The sequence below is a fragment of the Bos taurus genome, chromosome 2 (assembly GCF_002263795.3).
Source record: "Bos taurus isolate L1 Dominette 01449 registration number 42190680 breed Hereford chromosome 2, ARS-UCD2.0, whole genome shotgun sequence".
NCBI lineage: Eukaryota > Metazoa > Chordata > Mammalia > Artiodactyla > Bovidae > Bos > Bos taurus.
Genome location: NC_037329.1, coordinates 3030084 through 3048735, shown reverse-complemented (window position 1 = coordinate 3048735; position 18652 = coordinate 3030084). Strand labels below are relative to the sequence as shown.

General features: G+C 40.6%; 1 long non-coding RNA gene across 1 annotated transcript; it reads left to right on the top strand.

Annotated features, from left to right (window-relative positions):
- Positions 1-4000: 4000 nt before the first annotated feature.
- LOC132342898 (uncharacterized) lies at positions 4001-17335 on the top strand. The gene is made up of 4 exons (XR_009491477.1): positions 4001-4156; positions 7951-8192; positions 13421-13550; positions 13734-17335. It is a non-coding gene; the product is annotated as an uncharacterized lncRNA (long non-coding RNA).
- The last annotated feature ends 1317 nt before the right edge of the window (positions 17336-18652 follow it).

Below are 18652 nucleotides of genomic sequence, written 5' to 3'. Positions count from 1 at the left end.
GTCATTGTTATTTTGAAAGAAACACTTTTTAGTGTCATTGATTTTTTATGTTGATTTACAATGTGTTAGTTTCTAGTGTTCTTGCCTGGAAATTCCCATGGATGCAGGAGCCTGGTAGGCTGCAGTCCAGGGGATCGCTAAGAATCGGACACGACTGAGCGACTTCACTTTCACTTTTCACTTTCATGCATCGGAGAAGGAAATGGCAGCCTACTCCAGTATTCTTGCTTGGAGAATCCAAGCGACGGGAGCCTGGTGGGGTGCGGTCTATGGGGTCACACAGAGTCGGACACGACTGAAGTGATGCAGCAGCAGCAGCAGCAGTTTCTAGTGTACAGCAAAGTGATTCATACTATGTAGGTTTTTTCATGTTTTTTCCACTGTGGTTTATTATTTTTTTCTCTTATTTCTCTGGTTTTTAATTGAATTCTACTTATGTTTTATTATTCCTTTCCTGTATTTTGTGTTTAGTTTTCTATTTTATCAGCATAGAAATTTAAGCCATTGACTTCATATATTTCTTCACACAAGTATTTAATACTACATAATTGTTAGACCTCACTCAGTCATGTTCAACTCTTTGTAATCCATGGACTGTAGCCCTCCAGCCTCCTCTGTCCATTGAATTTACCAGGCAAGAATACTGGAGTGGATTGTCATTTCCTTCTCCACAGAATCTTCCCAATCCAGAGATTGAACCTGGGTCTCTCCTGCAGATTCTTTACCATCTGAGCCATTGAGGAAGCCCAGATAAGTCCTGATAAGTTCCTAATAAGTTCTGATTTATCAGCAATTGTATTTTGAAGTGATTTTGATTGGTTTTCTTTGTGTTAATCTTATTTGGATTTTGTTATCTTCTTAGATTTATGGGCTTATAAAAAAAAAAAAGTGTAAGTGAAGTCACTCAGTCATGTCCGACTCTTTGTGACCCTATGGACTGTAGCCTACCAGACTCCATTGTCCATGGGATTCTCCAGGCAAGATAATTCGTACCAAATTTGAAAGCTTTTTGGCTTTTGTTTATTGAGGGACCTTTTTCTTCACCCCTTCCTTCTTGAACTCTAATTACACACCTGTTGAAACTTGAAGCTATCCCAAAGTCGCTAAATCTTTGCTTATTTTTAATTTTTTTTCATTTGTGTGCTTCAGTTGAATAGTTTCTATTGTAATGTTTTAACTTTCCAAATCTCTTATGTAGTGTCTAGTCTTGTATTTGGAGAAGGAAATGGCAACCCACTCCAGTGTTCTTGCCTGGAGAATCCCAGGGATGGGGGAGCCTGGTGGGCTGCCATCTATGGGGTCGCAGAGTCAGACGCAACTGAAGTGACTTAGCAGCAGCAATTTTATATTAAGTCCATTTGTTAAACTTTATACTTCACATATTGTCATTTTCTTTATCCCTGAAAGCTTTATTTTTACATTTTTAATCTTTCTCATTATGTTTTATGTTTTATTTAAAACATTTAGTGGCTCAGATGGTAAAGCGTCTGCCTGCAATGTGGGAGACCTGAGTTCAGTCCCTGGGTTGGGAAGATCCCCTGGAGAAGGAAATGACAACGCACTTCAGTACTCTTGCCTGGAAAATTCCATGTACTGAGGAGCTTGATAGGCTACAGTCCATGGGGTTGCAAAGAGTCGGACATGACTGAGCGACTTCAAGTCTTCTTATAATGGATGTTTTAAGGTCCTTGTCTTCTAATTCCATCATCTATACAATTTGAGTCTGTGACTGATTTTTCTTCTGGATATAGTTGACATTTTTTTCTTCTTTTTATGTTTATTAATTCTTTTTATTGGATATTGACATTGTGATTCTTATGTTGTTGAGCAACTGGATTTGGGGGAGGTCACTTTTTAAAGATTATTGATTTTAAGTTTTGGCTATTAATTTACTTGATGATCAGTTTTTTTTGTGCAGCACAGATTGTTCTAAGGAGACAAAAGAGCTGCACATAGAAAACTATAAGATATTGATGAAAGAAATCAAAGATGACTTAAACAGATGGAAAGATAAACCATGTTCTTGGAAGAATTAATATTGTGAAAATGACCTTACTATCCAAAAAAAAATGTACAGATTCAATACAACCCCTATCAAATTACCAATGACATTTTTCACAGAACCGAAGCAAACAAACAAACAAAAAATCACAATTCATATGAGGCTTGTTTTAATCTGGTCACATGTAGAATAGTTTCTATTATAGGTAGAGTTTACTTATACTGTTAAGATATGATTTTTCTTCAGTTTTGACAGACTGTCCTGGGTTTTTTAACAAGGTAACTACACCTTGGCTCTTTGTAATTTAAAGTCTCCTTATACTGTATGTGTTACACAAACTGTTCAACCTTCATCACCCTGAAAGTTTCTTTCTTGGCCTGATAGCATTTTATCTAACCCAAGCATAGCTTTGTATTCAACAACAAACTTAAAGTGACCACTCTCCATTACTTAATTCTATAAGTTTTAGCCATATCTGCTTTACAATTCCATTTATTTTCTCAGTGCGTTGAGACCATGGTGCTCTGGGGTGTTCTTTCTCTCCTCCTATCTGGAAAGTATTTCCAGCAGAAAACTGGGGAAACTTAGATATCTGTCACTTCACTTTTTCTGTTTATCTTAGTGATCATAATTTTGTGTTTGTTCAATGATTAAAAGCAATTTTGTATATATGTTTTCAGTTTACTAATTAGCCAATAGTGTGGAATGGTGGAAGAAGAAGCCAAATACATTGTTACTATTTTTGTGCTTTTCAATATTTCTCTCAAGACAACCCTAAATTCCAACCCTGGATTTACCTGTATTAGGTATTTGTCCTTGGAATTATTTAAAATACATGATTCTCAGTTTCTTTATATTTAGACTAAAAACAATAATAGAAGTGATTATAAATTTATAGGCATAAAACAACATTGTTGATAGGAATATATTAAAATACTTTAGAAAAATATGGTTAAGACTGCCTAGCCCAGTATGTGGCATAAACATAGTCTATCAAAAATTATCTGTTTATCTACTACATAAAACTTCTTGTCATCTAGGATTAATCCTTAGGTGTGATGAATTACATCTATTTCCCCATTTCTGTAGATTTTTAAAGCAAGAGTTGAGAGCTTATTACACCAACAATTTTTCTGTGATGCACTATGCATATTTTTTAATGTTGGCAGGCAGCCCCCACCTCCTCCCATTGGTAATTTATTTTTAAATCAATTCATGAACTGGCTTTATCTAACCAGGGAAGCTGGTGGCCTTTGGCCAAAACACATTTCTTTCTTTCTCCCTCCTTAGGTTACTATTCCAGTTATGGCCATTTGGGAAGTTCTCATTCAAAGATTTATTCAGCTCATCTGGATGAGATGGTGTGTGTTTTTTCCCTCACTTGGGGTGCCAAAATACAAAGCAACTATTCCAAATGCTGTCAGTTAAGAGATTTTTTTTTTTTTTTTAATTTAGGCGAGAAGATCCTTTTATCACAGAGACTGTGTGAGAAATGTGCAGGCAGTCTCACTCCTCTTTCTTTCTGGAAGCTCCCTGTGGTAGGTGGGATCTTAGTTCCCCAATCAGAAGTACAACCTGCTCCCCCACATTGGAAGTGCAGAGTCTTTGCCAATGAAGCAGGGGGATCTCAGCCTCCCCTTGGTAAGCTCACCAGGCCCCTCTGACTCCTTCAAACTGTCACACAGGCACAAGTCCTTCTGGTGTCAAACCATCAAGAGACCCACTCAGATGCCTTGTAAGCCAACACACACCACTCCCGAACACAGAACTTGAAAAGAGGGTTTCTTTCCAGTGAAGATGAGCCATCTACTAAATGGCAAGCAGTACATGAAAGACGTTGGCCCTCATCACCAGTGGATGTTCTGTCCATAGTGGGGCTGCTCTTCTCAGTCATGAGTCCAACAAAAGTGGCTGGTAAGATAGGCTGATTTTCTGTGCTTGGACAATGTGTAATGTCTGAAACTGGCTTCCTTTGATAAGTGGTCAGGGTTAGGAGGTTCCAGGGGTAAGTGTTACATCACAAAGGTAAGAGGTGAAGAAAGCCCTATGCATTCTGTCTCGCTGACCACACTCCCAAGGCTCCTTCTAAAGTGATGGTTTTTAATGGGCCTGAGAGAAGCGTACAATCCCATCAAGACAAATGAATCAAATTTGGTGTGTTCTTGGGAATGAACTGGGATTATTTACTGTGTTTATGACTATATTTGACAAATTACAGAGAAATCTGGTTGTTTGGTACAGATATAAATACAAATTGCAGGGACATGTATTATGTAAACTGGTAAAAAAAAATGTTCTAAACGTGGAAATAGAGCCTCTGTTTACAGGGTTATGCTTTTTAGAATAAAGGGAACAGTTACACATTTTGTGTACAGAAGTGGGAAGGGAGGGAGGTGGCACTGAAGCGGATCTGTGCTGACCACAGAGGAATGACTCTGTTTATAATCCAGAGGGAATAAAGTTAACCAGCTGGACCTCAGATGAGCAAGAAAGGTCATGTTCCTTGTGAAGGCAGAAGTTGCTCAATACTCCAACTCAGTTCAATAGTACCGTCATTTGATTCAAGACAAGCTGGATGTTCCATTTATGATGCGAAATATCCCACTTGCTAAATGATGGAAACTGCTTTTCAAAAATATATGGAGGAACAATATAAATGTGGAACATATATATAATTAGCAAATGTAAAAAGAAACAAATTGAAAATATCACTGTTACCAGAACCCAGTCAAGAAACAGAAAATTGTCAGTTCCACAGAAACTCCACTGTCCACATTTTTACTCACATGACCTCTTGACACAATATAGAGTTTACTGGAAAATATGTACTTTAACTGAAGAAGGTAAGGATAAAAAAGGAAAAGAAAGAAGAGAAGGAGAAGGAGGAGGTGCAAGGAGAGGAAAAGGAGGAAAAAAAAAGCAAAGAAGAGATGGAGGTGGGGACAAGGCCACGTAAGGAAAATGCAGCTCACTTTCCTCAGTTGTCAGTCTATGATTTGTTTTCATTCCAACACTCTTCCTGCATTTCTACCATGGAGCCCGGGAGTTTGAAGCAAGACCCAGGGTTCTGCAAATTCTTTAATTTTCTAGGTCTCTTCTGAACCAGATACTCTAAGGGCACTGAGCACCCCTAGTCTGTTGAGTATATGTGAGATAGTAATTTAATTGAGGCTACAAATATCAAACATTTCTCAGAGCAAAATTAATTGCATTTGTATTTACTGGAGAAGATAATCAAATATGTGTGTGATGAAGTAACTGTGTTCAGATGGACACAACCCAAGAAGAGTGATGTGATTCTATGCCTCAGTACTCAGTACCTCAGTATGAGGCTGGAGTGCAAAGCTGTGTTTGGACCACTAAATTTAAAGCCTATTAGAGATTCCCTGTGAGTCGCACCTTCTTATAGTATAAAAAGAGCTTCCTAAGTATCTTTGTCTAAATTATACTCGATGACTTCTGTAAGCTTCCACTTATGTTTTAATGCCTATACTGCCAAATTTCATATTTAAAATTTCCAAGATATTGTTTTAAGTATGCCTTTTGTAAGGTGTATGATGTTGGATTTTTAGTTTTGCAATAGCAATCTGATATCTGTCTTTGATTCAGAGAATTACATTCCTTAAAACTAAAATGTTTGGACTTCTTTCATCTGTTATATATATTTTGATAAATAAAAAATGCCCATTTTGTCACTATTTCCTTCTGATATTTGGAGTAGATATGTCTTTTTTTCAATATCGTGATTAACATTGTTTTCAAAACACTTCTATACATATCAAAGACAAAAATCAAATATTATATTTTGAGTTTCCCAATGTAGGACAGGATATTTAGCAGAATTTTATTCCCCCAAATCTCTTTCTACTTTAATTAATATACTGTAAAACATAGCATTAGCTTCAAAATGCTATTATTAATTTTTATTAAATTAGATTCTACTTTGCCAAGAATAATGTTCTGCATTGGCAGTGCATAGCAACAATATTCATTCTGATGATTCAGAATAACTCTCCATTCATTTAATCAGTTGAAGTTTCAGATAACTTTTTTCAGGATGAGACTTGGGTAGTGTAAATTGAACTCCTGCATATCTGAGAAGAAATTGTTTCAAATGAACACTGCCCAGACTAGTACAGCCTTTCGCTCTCGGAACCAGCTCAAGACCCCGTGTGAATGACTCTTTTTCTTCCAGCTTTTGTGGAGCAAGTAGGGTAGTGCCAGTCTCGGTGTGGTCCCCTTGTAGATTGTCTATTTCCCTCTTTCTGCCCAAGTGACTAAAAGGTTATTCCTTTTTTCCCCCTAAACATCTTTAATACAAAATACGTTTTCAGACATGTTCAGAGTGTTAATTTAAAATGATATTTTCAACTTTTATAGTCAAACTTTTTGTCAGAGCAACAAGGCTGCTGCTCTGGTTATCTTGATTTTGGGGGGAAAGACTCCTGACCATATGTCACATTTTTGTCCTTTGCCCTACTTGGATCTCATCTTCCCTCTTATCATTTCTGTGCTTTTACCCCTTAGTTCTTCCTTCTGAAAAAGCTACTCAGGCATGTATTCTGCATCACTTAGCTATCCCAAATGTGAAGTTTGTATTATGTTACCTCAAAGATATATTCATTGGTAACATGTATTCATTCCTTTGCAATCTTAAGGGTTCTACCCACCTTCCCTTTCAGCTCATCCTGTGGCTTTAAAAAGTTCAACCTGTGTTCTATTGAGTGTTTTGCTCAGACTCATAGAAACTTTCTTCTTTCACCCTATTGAAAAGATAAATATATTTTTTTAAATGCAGTCATTTCTCCACACGGGAACCCTCTTACACTGTTGGTGGGAATGCAAACTAGTACAGCCACTATGGAGAACAGTGTGGAGATTCCTTAAAAAACTGGAAATAGAACTGCCTTATGACCCAGCAATCCCACTGCTGGGCATACACACTGAGGAAACCAGAAGGGAAAGAGACACGTGTACCCCAATGTTCATCGCAGCATTGTTTATAATAGCCAAGACATGGAAGCAACCTAGATGTCCATCAGCAGATGAATGGATAAGAAAGCTCTTACTCAGCCATTAAAAAGAATACATTTGAATCAGTTCTAATGAGGTGGATGAAACTGGAGCCTATTATACAGAGTGAAGTAAGCCAGAAAGAAAAACTCCAATACAGTATACTAACACATATATATGGAATTTAGAAAGATGGTAACGATAACCCTGCATGCTGGACAGCAAAAGAGACACCGATGTATAGAACAGTCTTTTGGACTCTGTGGGAGAGGGCGAGGGTGGGATGATTTGGGAGAATGGCATTGAAACATGTATAATATCATATATGAAACGAATCACCAGTCCAAGTTCTATGAATAATACCGGATGCTTGGGGCTGGTGCACTGGGACAACCCAGAGGGATAGTATGGGGAGGGAGGAGGGAGGAGGGTTCAGGATGGGGAACACGTGTATATCTGTGGCAGATTCCTGTTGATGTATGGCAAAACCAATACAATATTATAAAATAATTAATCTCCAATTAAAATAAATAAATGTATATTTAAATAAATAAAACACAGTCATTTATATTTTCCCTGTATCCCTTGTTTTGTCATTTTAGAATCTATTGTTTTGGTAATTCATTGATTTTTAAATGAGAAGAGCTCTATTTGGATCAACAGTCAAGATATATTGTTTGTCCATCCCTTTTCTTGTTTACTTGGATGATCTCAAATCCCCTCCATCTGTAGAGTCAAGGGCCATGCCAGGATATGCCGCTCCTGGTCCAGTCCCAGAAGTCATGGGAAAGGTCCTGGTGTTTGAGAGGATCTTCTAATCTCATCATGATCTTGATTTCTGGGCCAAAAGGACATGAAGAGCTACATGCCCAGTACACAGATACATCAGATCTTCCAATTTGTATTTAATTCTTTTTTTTTTTTTTTTCTCCCAGGAAACAAAGCTCCATGGCTGGGTCACTTCCTCTGACTTGGTGAATGGGGTGAGGTGACAGTAAGTGGGATGAATGGAGTGAAGAAGATCGATGGCATCCTTTGTGTTATGTAAAACATGTTACCTGATCAGCAAAGGGACAACTCAGTCTGCCAAACATACAAGTCCTGCACCTCTGACCTCTGAGCTGAGTGTCAGAAATAGCCTTTGCCATACTGCAGATGGTGAACTCCACACCTCCTGGTAAACTGACACTTGATTCAGCTTCATCTGTCTTGAGGGAGATCACTCACACATTGGCAGTACTTCATTTTCAGTAGTGTTGTGTCATTGTTTTCTAGATATCTGTGCTCTTCTAGCTTGTGATTGGAGAAGGCAATGGCGACCCACTGCAGTGCTCTTGCCTGGAAAATCCTATGGGCGGAGGAGCCTGGTAGGCTGCAGTCCATGGGGTTGCTAAGAGTCGGACATGACTGAGCAACTTCCCTTTCACTTTTCACTTTCATGCATTGGAGAAGGAAATGGCAACCCACTCCAGTGTTCTTGCCTGGAGAATCCTAGGGATGGGAGAACCTGGTGGGCTGCCATCTATGGGGTCACACAGAGTTGGACACAACTGAAGCAACTTAGCAGCAGCAGCTTGTGATTATAAAATTAATATCCAATTTGTGATACTGCTGTTTCCCACCATCCATGTGGAATTGGCTTCCTCCCCTGGCTACACCTGGAACACACCTCTCTCCAGATAAAACAAATGAATAGCAAGAAGCCATCAGTACATTGACCTCCTGCATGACTCTGGCAGGCTTCAGGTAAAGTGCATGTCATGTTGTCTCCTGAAATTTTTCTTCTCCCAGCCCCTCTATCCCAATTCTCCCCTAGTTCTTTTTGTTTCTGCTCTGTAGCATCTGCTCAAAGGGACATTGAATCAGGTATATGTGTGTATATGTTAGTTGCTCAGTTGTGTCCAATTCTTTGTGATCCCATGGACTGTAGCCCACCAGCTTCCTTTGTCCATGTTTTTCTCCAGGTAGGAATACTGGTGTGGATAGCCATGTCCTTCTCTAGGGGATTTTCCCAAACCAGGGATTGAACCCGAGTCTCCACCATTGCAGGCAGATTCTTTACCATCTGAGCCTCCAAGGAAGCCTACATAAGGTCTTAGCTTCACTTGTTTTTTGTCCCTCAGCAACCTTTGTGAGGTCAAGTGCATCCATGACTTCTACATTGCCTGACTCACAACCTCAATCATACACATCCAGTCCAGCTTCTGCTCAAGCATCCAGATCCTGAGATCTGCCTCTAATGGACTGGATATGCTACAGGTGGACCTTCATGTCCTGACCTTTCTGGACATGTGTTTCTGAATATCCCCCATGGATAACATGTCCTATAAACTATATTTCTATAGAGCTTGCATTTCTCTAAGACCTAATTGTAAAGTGATTTTAACAATTACATTAAATAATTCCAAAGAAAGTCCTTTGAAGCCTAATAGAGCATAAGCTGATACTTGCTTTTTCCACCCACCTAGTTTCACTAGGTAGAAGTCTCCATCTTTTCTCAGACTGCCCCCATTCTTTTTCTCCTTGCCTTCATGTCCATGCTGGGAGTATTTGGAATATGAATTACCTTGACTTCTCAGCTCTTCTTTTCTGCCCTCATTGCCAGCACTCTCATTGGATTTTGTCATTTCTCAGGTGGGCTAGGGTAGAAGTCAGGTAACAGTACTCCTGGCCTTGACCTAAAAGGTTATCTCTGTGGGCAGCAAATCATGTCCTGCCCAGTCTTAAATATACTTCTGGTCTCCTGGTCCTCAGGTGACTAGAGTCCCAGCTCTACTCCTAGATACAGAGCCCAGGAGTAGGCCCTCTGTCCTGCTGTCTGCATCCAGGTGACAGTGGAGAAAAGTAGGCACAGTGCTGAAGGTCACAAAGCACATCAGTGACTTAGGCAAATTAAGCTTCAGCTCCAGGTAGTAGGTATAAGGTCACCCTCCAATCTGCTGCTATAAACGAGTAGAACTTGAGTAAGAGAAAAGCCTGTGGGTAACTTCCAAGTCAATGTTTAATTTCATTCATACCCATTCACCTTTGAAAATGGAGCGTGTACAACACACGTGACAGTGGTCTGATTTTGCCTGACACATTTAAGATGTGAAAATGAATGCCTTTATTGATTTTTGTTCACCACAAAATAAGCCATAAAACACAAATAAATCAGCCTTCCAAGCAGAGCCCATTTGCAGAGAGAAAGCGGGCTGGTTGACATAGCTCATCCATTATAGGTCCCCTCTGGGCTCTGAGTCATTTCTGAGCTTAAGTAAAACATATGGGCCAAGCTCAGAGTCCATGACAGCCCTTCTTCAACTATGATTCCGGTTTTTGAGCTCCCTTTAAGCCAAAGGTCACTTCTCAGGGGTAAGCTCTCCTGACAGGAGCTCTGGGGAGCTCTCCAGAGAAGTGGACATGTGTGCTGGATCAAGGCACAAAGAGAAATGTGAGGTGGACATTGCCACAGTCCTGACCACACACACACCTAGGAGCTGATGACTCCTCTGCCTGCAATTTATCCATTTTTCCATGCATACACCCTGTACTCCACCCCCAATTAAACTGTTTTCATTCTGCATCAAACAGGCTTTCATCTGAGTGGCAGAAATACTACCCATGGTGTAAATTAGGGATTTACTATAAGAACTATGGCTTACACTGTGTGGGGTTGGTAGGGTAGTCTTGGCAGACTACTACATCCATTATTGACCCGAGGCTGCCCAATAGGGCAGTGGTAGAAAAATAAGAAACTGCCTGTAGACAAGGCCAAAGATCAAAGGAAACAGGGACCAGGAAGGTCACACTGAAATGTAGGTCTGCCTCTACACCTATGATGCTGTAGGCAACCTATAGGGGAACATGGCTGCCTTGGCCACGTAGCTGGCCCTGCACTTGGCCTAATCCTTGAAGAAGCTGAAAGAAGAGACTCCGTGAAGACCAGAGATACCATATGGATCTGAGTGCTGCTTCCTGGCTGCCAGTTGGCATCAGCAGGCATGAGCTGCATCTTTGTCCCCATCTTCAGAGCTTAAGAATATGATTGCAAAATGTCCCTTGAGGGCAACACTAACTGGGATTCCTACAGCGAGTGGAATATGGTGGCTGTGGTTCCAGCCTAGCTCAGTTGACACAGTCACAGCCACCAAAGGAGACCAAAGACTCAGGTTCTTCTCATGCCCTTTCACCCACATGCCTGTTTTTATATCTGGAATTTACAATGATAGTCATTAAAGTGGTAGAAAGTGGTGAGAATTTGTCCCTGGCCAACTCCCTACTGTAGGCAAGATAAAATCTACCCATGACTGCCCATGTTCCCTGTCCTGGGTGATGTAGTTAAGATATGCTAACCCTATGAGGTCAAGTGGGCATTAGGAAGCATCACTACGAACATGGCTAGTGGTAGTGATGGTATTGCAGCTGAGTTATTTCAGATCCTAAAAGATGGTGCTGTTAAAGTGCTACACTCAACATGGCAGCAAATTTGGAAAACTCAGCAGTGGCCACAGAGCTGGAAAAGGTCAGTTTTCATTCCAATCCCAAAGAAAGGCAGTGCCAAAGAGTATTCAACTACCACACAGTTGCACTCATGTCACACACTAGCAAAGTAATACTCAAGATTTTCCAAGCTAGGCTTCAACAGTACATGAACCAAGAACTTCCAGATGTTCAAGCTGGATTTAGAAAAGGAAGAGGAACCAGAGATCAAATTGCTAACATCCATTCAACATAGAAAAAGCAAGAGACTTCCAGAAAAGCATCTACTTCTGCTTCATTTACTATGCCAAAGCCTTTGACTGTGTGGATCACAACAAACTGTGGAAAATTCTTCAAGAAATGGGAATACCAGACCACCTGACCTGCCTCCTGAGAAATCTGTGTGCAGGTCAAAAAGCAACAGTTGGAACTGGACATGGAACAATGGACTGGTTCCAAATTGGGAAAGCAGTACTTCAAGGTTGTATATTGTCACCCTGCTTATTTAACTTATTGCAGAGGACATCATGCAAAATGCTAAACTGCATGAATCACAAGCTGTACACTTTGTGAACACATGAACTGTCCATAGAATTCTCTAGGCCAGAATACTGGAGTGGGTAGCCTTTTCCTTCTCCAAGGGATCTTCCCAAGCCAGGGATTGAACCCAGGTCTCCCCTGCATTGCAGGAGGATTCTTTACCAGCTGAGCCACAAGGGAAGCCCCAGCTATGATCAAACTAGATAGCATATTAAAAAGCAGAGACATTATTTTGTTGACAAAGATCCATCTAGTCAAAGCTATGGTTTCTCCAGTAGTCATGTATGGAAGTGACAGTTGGACCATAAAGAGAACCAACCACCAAAGAATTGCTGCTTTTGAACTGTGGTATTGGAGAGTCCCTTGGACTACAAGGAGATCAAACCAATAATCCTAAAGGAAATCAGTCCTGAATATTCATTGGAAGGACTGATGCTAAAGCTTGAGCTCCAGGACTTTGGCCGCCTGATGCAAATAAATGACTCCTTGGAAAAGACCCTGATGCTGAGAAAGATTGAAGGCAGGAGGAGAAGGGGACAACAGAGGATGTGATGGTTGGATGGCATCACCAACTCAAAGGACATGAGTTTGAGCAAGCTTTGGGAGTTGGTGATGGACAGGGAAACCTGGCGTGCTGCAGTCCATGGGGTCACAAAGAGTCTTACATGACTGAGTGACTGAGCTGAACTGGACTGAAGTGAACTGAATTCTGCCATTTTCTTGTTATCTATAATCCACCCATCTGGACAGCCAGAGTGTCCTGCAGGCCTCGAGATGGACTGTGTATCAGCCAGGACCCCACAGTAAAAGAGAAATAACTCTTGAGTTGTTAAATTTCTTCAGCAACCCAGGAGACAAGGTAACCCAGAGATTTATTAAGCAGGACACTGCCTCTGCCTCTAGCCTCAAGGGAAAAAGGACAGAGTTGTGTGGCTGAAGCCCAGTAACCATGGGCCACTTTGAGAACTGAAGCTGCTGCTGCTACTGCTGCTAAGTCACTTCAGTCATGTCTGACTCTGTGCGACCCCAGAGATGGCAGCCCACCAGGCTCCCCCGTCCCTGGGATTCTCCAGGCAAGAACACTGGAGTGGGTTGCCATTTCCTTTTCCAATGCATGAAAGAGAACTGAAGCTACTCCTGACAGTTTGCACACATACAAGGTGGGCAGTGTCTTCCTTTCTCTGTCTCTCTGCTCCAGGGCTTCCACAGAGCTTCCCAGGCCCCACACAGATGGATGGGGAAAAGGCAAACAGACAATTGCAGACAAACAGACCAGCTTCCCCCAGCACTGACGCTGTGCTCGATGCAGCACTAGATGGATCCAGTAGGAGATGCCATTGCTCTGTTCTCAGGAAGCTTGAAGGTGTGAGAAACACTTTTCTTTCTTTCTTTTTTTCTTTGCAGAGAGGAAACCAGAGAGAAGGAAGTATGTGAAGGTGCTCTTGTAGCCTGGAGGAAGGCAGGAGGGGGACCTGCCTGAGCCCAGACTTTGATATCAGCCTGAGAGAAATCTCAGCTCATCCCCCAATATCAGGTAAGGTGACCTATGAATGCACCATAGATGTTCACTCATTCAGCTAATATTTTATTGGGTACATATTGTGTGCCAAGTATCACGTTTCTTATAATTATCTTTCCTAGGCCTAGTAATTTTCTAGAACTCATAGGATTGAGAAAGCCATTATATTCATTATTATTTATTTTTTTTTTTTTACAGGAAAATTACATAAATTAAAATTCACAAAGGGAAGGAAGTATGAGGCAATGTCCAGGAGAAACCAGATACAAGCTTCTAGGCTCTCAGTGGAGTTGCATATGGACACAATTAATTCTCCCAGCAATGATACATGACCACACACATGACATATTCTCAACAGGGAGGCTCACTGCTGCATGGTATTGGCCTTTTTATTTGGGGGTTGTTCACCTGGTGGCTCAGACAGTAAAGAACCTGTGGCAATGCAGAACACTCAGGTTCAATTCCTGGGTCAGGATGATCCCTCGAGAAGTGAAGGGCTACCCAATCCAGTATTCTTACCTGGAGAATTCCATTGACAAAAGAACCTGGCAGTTATAGTCCATGAGGTTGCAAAGAGTTGGAATCAACTGAGTGACTAACACTTTCACTTTTCTTTCACATAAGCATGCAGTGCTTACAAGACTGACATTGTCTACTCAGTCTCCAGTCCCAGGAGAGACAATACTGATACAGCACAGCCCAAGGCTTGAAGCATACAAAGCAGTCTCATTAGGTCACACATTCCAAGGGCTCAGAGGTTATCTCCCAGAAGATGGTCAAGGGCCAATCCTGAACCTTGGCCAATCAAGGACCAAGGCCTTACTTTGAATGTGCAGGCTTTGAGCAAACAATACCTGCTAAACCTTTACTGCATACTCAAGTATTCCCATTTTGATCCAGTTTTCACCTGATCTCTGGTCTCTGCTGCACCTCCAGGTGCTGTTTCTCCCCTGATTTCCTAGACTTGGGGTTTGCATTTAGATCACCTCATCAGAATCACTGAATTAATGACTCGAGGTCCAGTGTATGATAACTTTCTATTCAGAGATATTGCCTTAAGATTGATACACTTTTATTTATTCATTCAGTCACCGTTGACTGAGCATGTAGGTTGTACCAAGAATTGTAAGCACATTGGTTACAATAGTCAATGTAATAAACCCCAATTCTGCCCTAACAGTATGATCTGGTAGAGTAGGGCAAGTGAATAAGAAAACATAATATAACTGATACTTCACTAGATCAAATACTGCCCCCTAATACTTGTGTCTATCCAGAACCTCAAAAATATGAACTTTATTTGGAAATAGTCTTGAAAGTGTAGTTGAGTTGACATGTGTTCTTACAGGATTAGAGTGAGCCCTAATCCAGTGTCTGATGTTCTTATTAAGGAAAGAGAAATGTGGACACAGATACACAGAGGAGGACAGTATGGAGACACACAGGGGAGAACTCCCTGTGATCAGGTGGGCGGATGTCAGAATAAAGTATCCACAGGCAAGGAAAGCTAAGAATTGACATTGACTGCCAGAAGCTGGAAGGGAGAGGGAGAATCCTGTCCTCACCCAGAGTCTTCAGGAACAGAGTGATCCCATCCACACTTTAATTTTGGACTTCCAGCCTCCAAAACTGAATAAAATGCATAATAAATTTCTAGGAAATCACTAAGTTTGCGATAGCTTGCTATGGTAGCCTGCAGGAATGAATACAGATAGCACTGAATTAAAAGAAAAACAGAGCATTGAGACACCAGAGGAGGAATGCCTGCAATCCAATTCTGGAGGCCAGAAACAAACTCCAGAGGTAGTGAGAACTTCCAGAAGTTTTATGCTATGGAGTCTGTAAAGAAAAGCATACAGAGAGAGAATTCTTGACATAGGGAAGAGTGTATGCAATGGGATGGAGGTAAATGAGAACATGGCCCACTAAAGGGCCTGAAAGAAAAGAAAGAGAATCGTATCCTGGAGTGTGAGACAAGGTTGGGAAGATTAGAGCCTTCTTCTTCTGAGTGTGAGCACAGTCCCTTAAGTTGTATAGATGTGATGCATCTGCATAGCTAGCCACCTGTTGGGCCTCAGAAATCAGTAATAAATCTTCTGACAGATTTGGTATCATCTCTGGTTCACATGTTACCCCCCAGGTCAGGGGATAACATGACCAGTAAGGAAGGGTTGCAAATTCAGCCTGTTCTATAAGAATACAATGAATTTGGTACCTGTTTACAGTGTTGGTGCTTTACTTGAAATCAAATCCTACCATGGCTATTATTGATTTCCTTTCCATCAGATAGCATTATAGATTTTCTGGGCTGGCATTAAAACCCTGCAGTGTCACTGCATATGACTCAGCACCATCAATTCTAATTAGAACTGCTGGTAACAAACAGAAGAGCTTTACTTTTTTCATGTGAACAGTATCAAACTCTCATTACAGGAAACCTGTCAGTGTTGCCTCACTCTTCATTTCTCTTTGTATGCTGTTGGGCTTAGGTTTATGATTTGATAATTCTATCATGATACTGCTTTTGAACTATGCTTTTTAAAAATATTTATTTATTTGACTGTGTCAAATCTTAATTGTGGCACACTGGATCTTCAGTCTTTTTTTGCAGCATGCAGAATCTTTTTAGTTGTGGTGTGTGGGCTCTAGTTCCCTGACCAGGGATCAAACTCGGGGCACCTGCATTGGGAGCATAGAGTCTTAGCCCCTGGACCACCAGGGAAGTCCTGCTTTTGAATTATGTTTTAAGCAAACATATCATGACTGATGTCTTACCATTTAAGACTCTTACCTGAACGAACAAACAAACTAGAAAACACTTGAGTTATCTTTGTCATTCAGCCAGTTGGAAAATTATGAGAAGAGAGCAGAACGAAAGCCTACAGACCCAGTTTTCTTCCATTTCTCTGTTGACTAGCACGACTGAAGTTAGTAGTGACACATGCTAGAGGAGACACAAGGAATCAGATGTGTGCCAGGATACATCCACCCATCAACAAGATGGTCATAGGAATTTTGGCACAGTGGATGCCTCAGAAAGACCCTGTAGTAGAGTTTAAAGAGCATGTCCAAGGATAGGGAGGCTTGGGATTGAATCCTGACCCAATGACTTTATGGGATGACCAAGAGGAACCCATGGAAAAGAAACAATGATATCCCCCTCAGAGGAGTGATGTTCGTGGTTTAGTCATTAAGGCATGTTCGACTCTTGTAGCCACGATGGATTGTAGCCCACCAAGATCCTCTGTCCATGGGATTTCCCAGACAAGGACACTGGAGTGGGTTGCCATTTCCTTCTTCAGGGGATCTTCTAGACCCAGGGATCAAACCTGGGTACCCTGCATTGTAGATGGTCTCTTGCATTACAGGTAGATTCTGTACCTACTGAGCCACCAGGAAAGACCCCTCAGAAGAGAGGATAGGGTAAATTTACTTACATTATGTAGATATATACATACAGTACATACATAAGTAATATGCATAATATACATGCATGTATTGACACACATGAATAATATACATATAAATCACACATATATATATGTATTTGTATACATATATTCATCCATACATAACATATGCATATATGTGTACATATATAAATTTACATGCATATATAAATTTTTTCAACTTCCTTCTCTGAGGAGAATATTATTGTTTCATTTTCATGGGTTTCCCTTCATCCCATAAATAAGTCTGAGAGGAAAATATGTGTGTATAAACACACAGAAAACACAGTTTGGAAAAGTTCCTGGGATTCAAACCCACTTTTGTGTTTATATTCTGTTTTCTTTTCACTACATGGTCTTGTTTCATTCTTTAAAGTATTTATGTAACCTCTTATTAAGTGATTTTTTGATCATTAACAAAGAAATAAATAACATCGTAAGAATGTTTCCAGATGGGCAATTGAGACTGGGAAGCTCTGCTGCCAGGCAGAGTAGAAAGAGGTTCTCAGCTCACGTCTCACCACCACAGGGCAGAGGACAAGCCAGTTTGCCTCTTTTTAAATCTCACTCTCTTCCTCTAAAACTTGAAGATAGAGGTCTGTGGGGGAAATTATAGGTAGAGTGTCTACATTACCACGTAGTATACAGTAGGTGTTCTATAAATAAGGACATCCATGAAATTGTACCCTGTAAGGAAACACCTGGACACCCTCCACCACTATCACACAGATAGATTTATGTCTGGTGGGGGACCAAGGCTGCCCATTCAGTCAATCACATATGTGATTATACATGTGTTCATTCTGCAAACACTTTACTAAACACCTCTGCCTGGCTCTATGAGAGGTGTTGGAATACCAGTAAGACTGTCACATGACCCCACACTCAAGAAGCTCAGATTTGGTAAAGGAGAAAAATAAAATAAATGTTAATACATGTTAAGTTTATAAGATAGCAATACAGTTACATACTGAGTATTTATATCTATTAACTCATTCTATTTTATTTCAAAGCATAACGTTAAAAATACATGCTTAAAAGTCATAGGGCTCAGATTTTTAATTATGTACTATCTGTTTTGTTACAGATGTCTTTTGTAAAGAAAATTAGCTCATACATAATTAGTACATAAGCAACTGTCAGTATAAACTCAAGGTACTTTAGTATGGTTTTGCATCACCAAGTCATAGCAGAATGAGCATTAAAGATACTAAAAAAAAATGATAAGCATTACTGAAGCTAAAAAACAAACAAACAAATGAAAAAAACCTTGGACACAGCAAGCCAAGAGGATACGTGCTCCATGGAGTAGCTGTTCCCTGAAGTCCTCCTTCTAGTTGAGGTTGGCCATTGCTTTGCATTAAATGTTCTCACGGTACCCTAAGAAAACAGCATGTATTAATGACTCAAAGCCAGCCATCTATGGATGGTTGCATGCTGTATAAAACCAGCTCCTGCTTTGTACCTGAATCTCCCGATAATGAGGGTATACCACTGCTTTATCTCTATTAACTCCACGGCTTCAGCTGTTTCTTACAACTGCTTCCATCAGATTACTCTCACGTGTTCTATTACAGTGAAATTTTATCAACTGTAGCTCTTTCATTCATTAAAAAGTTTTATTGTCTTTGTTGTTCAGTCGCTGAGTCATGTTCAGCTCTTTGTGAC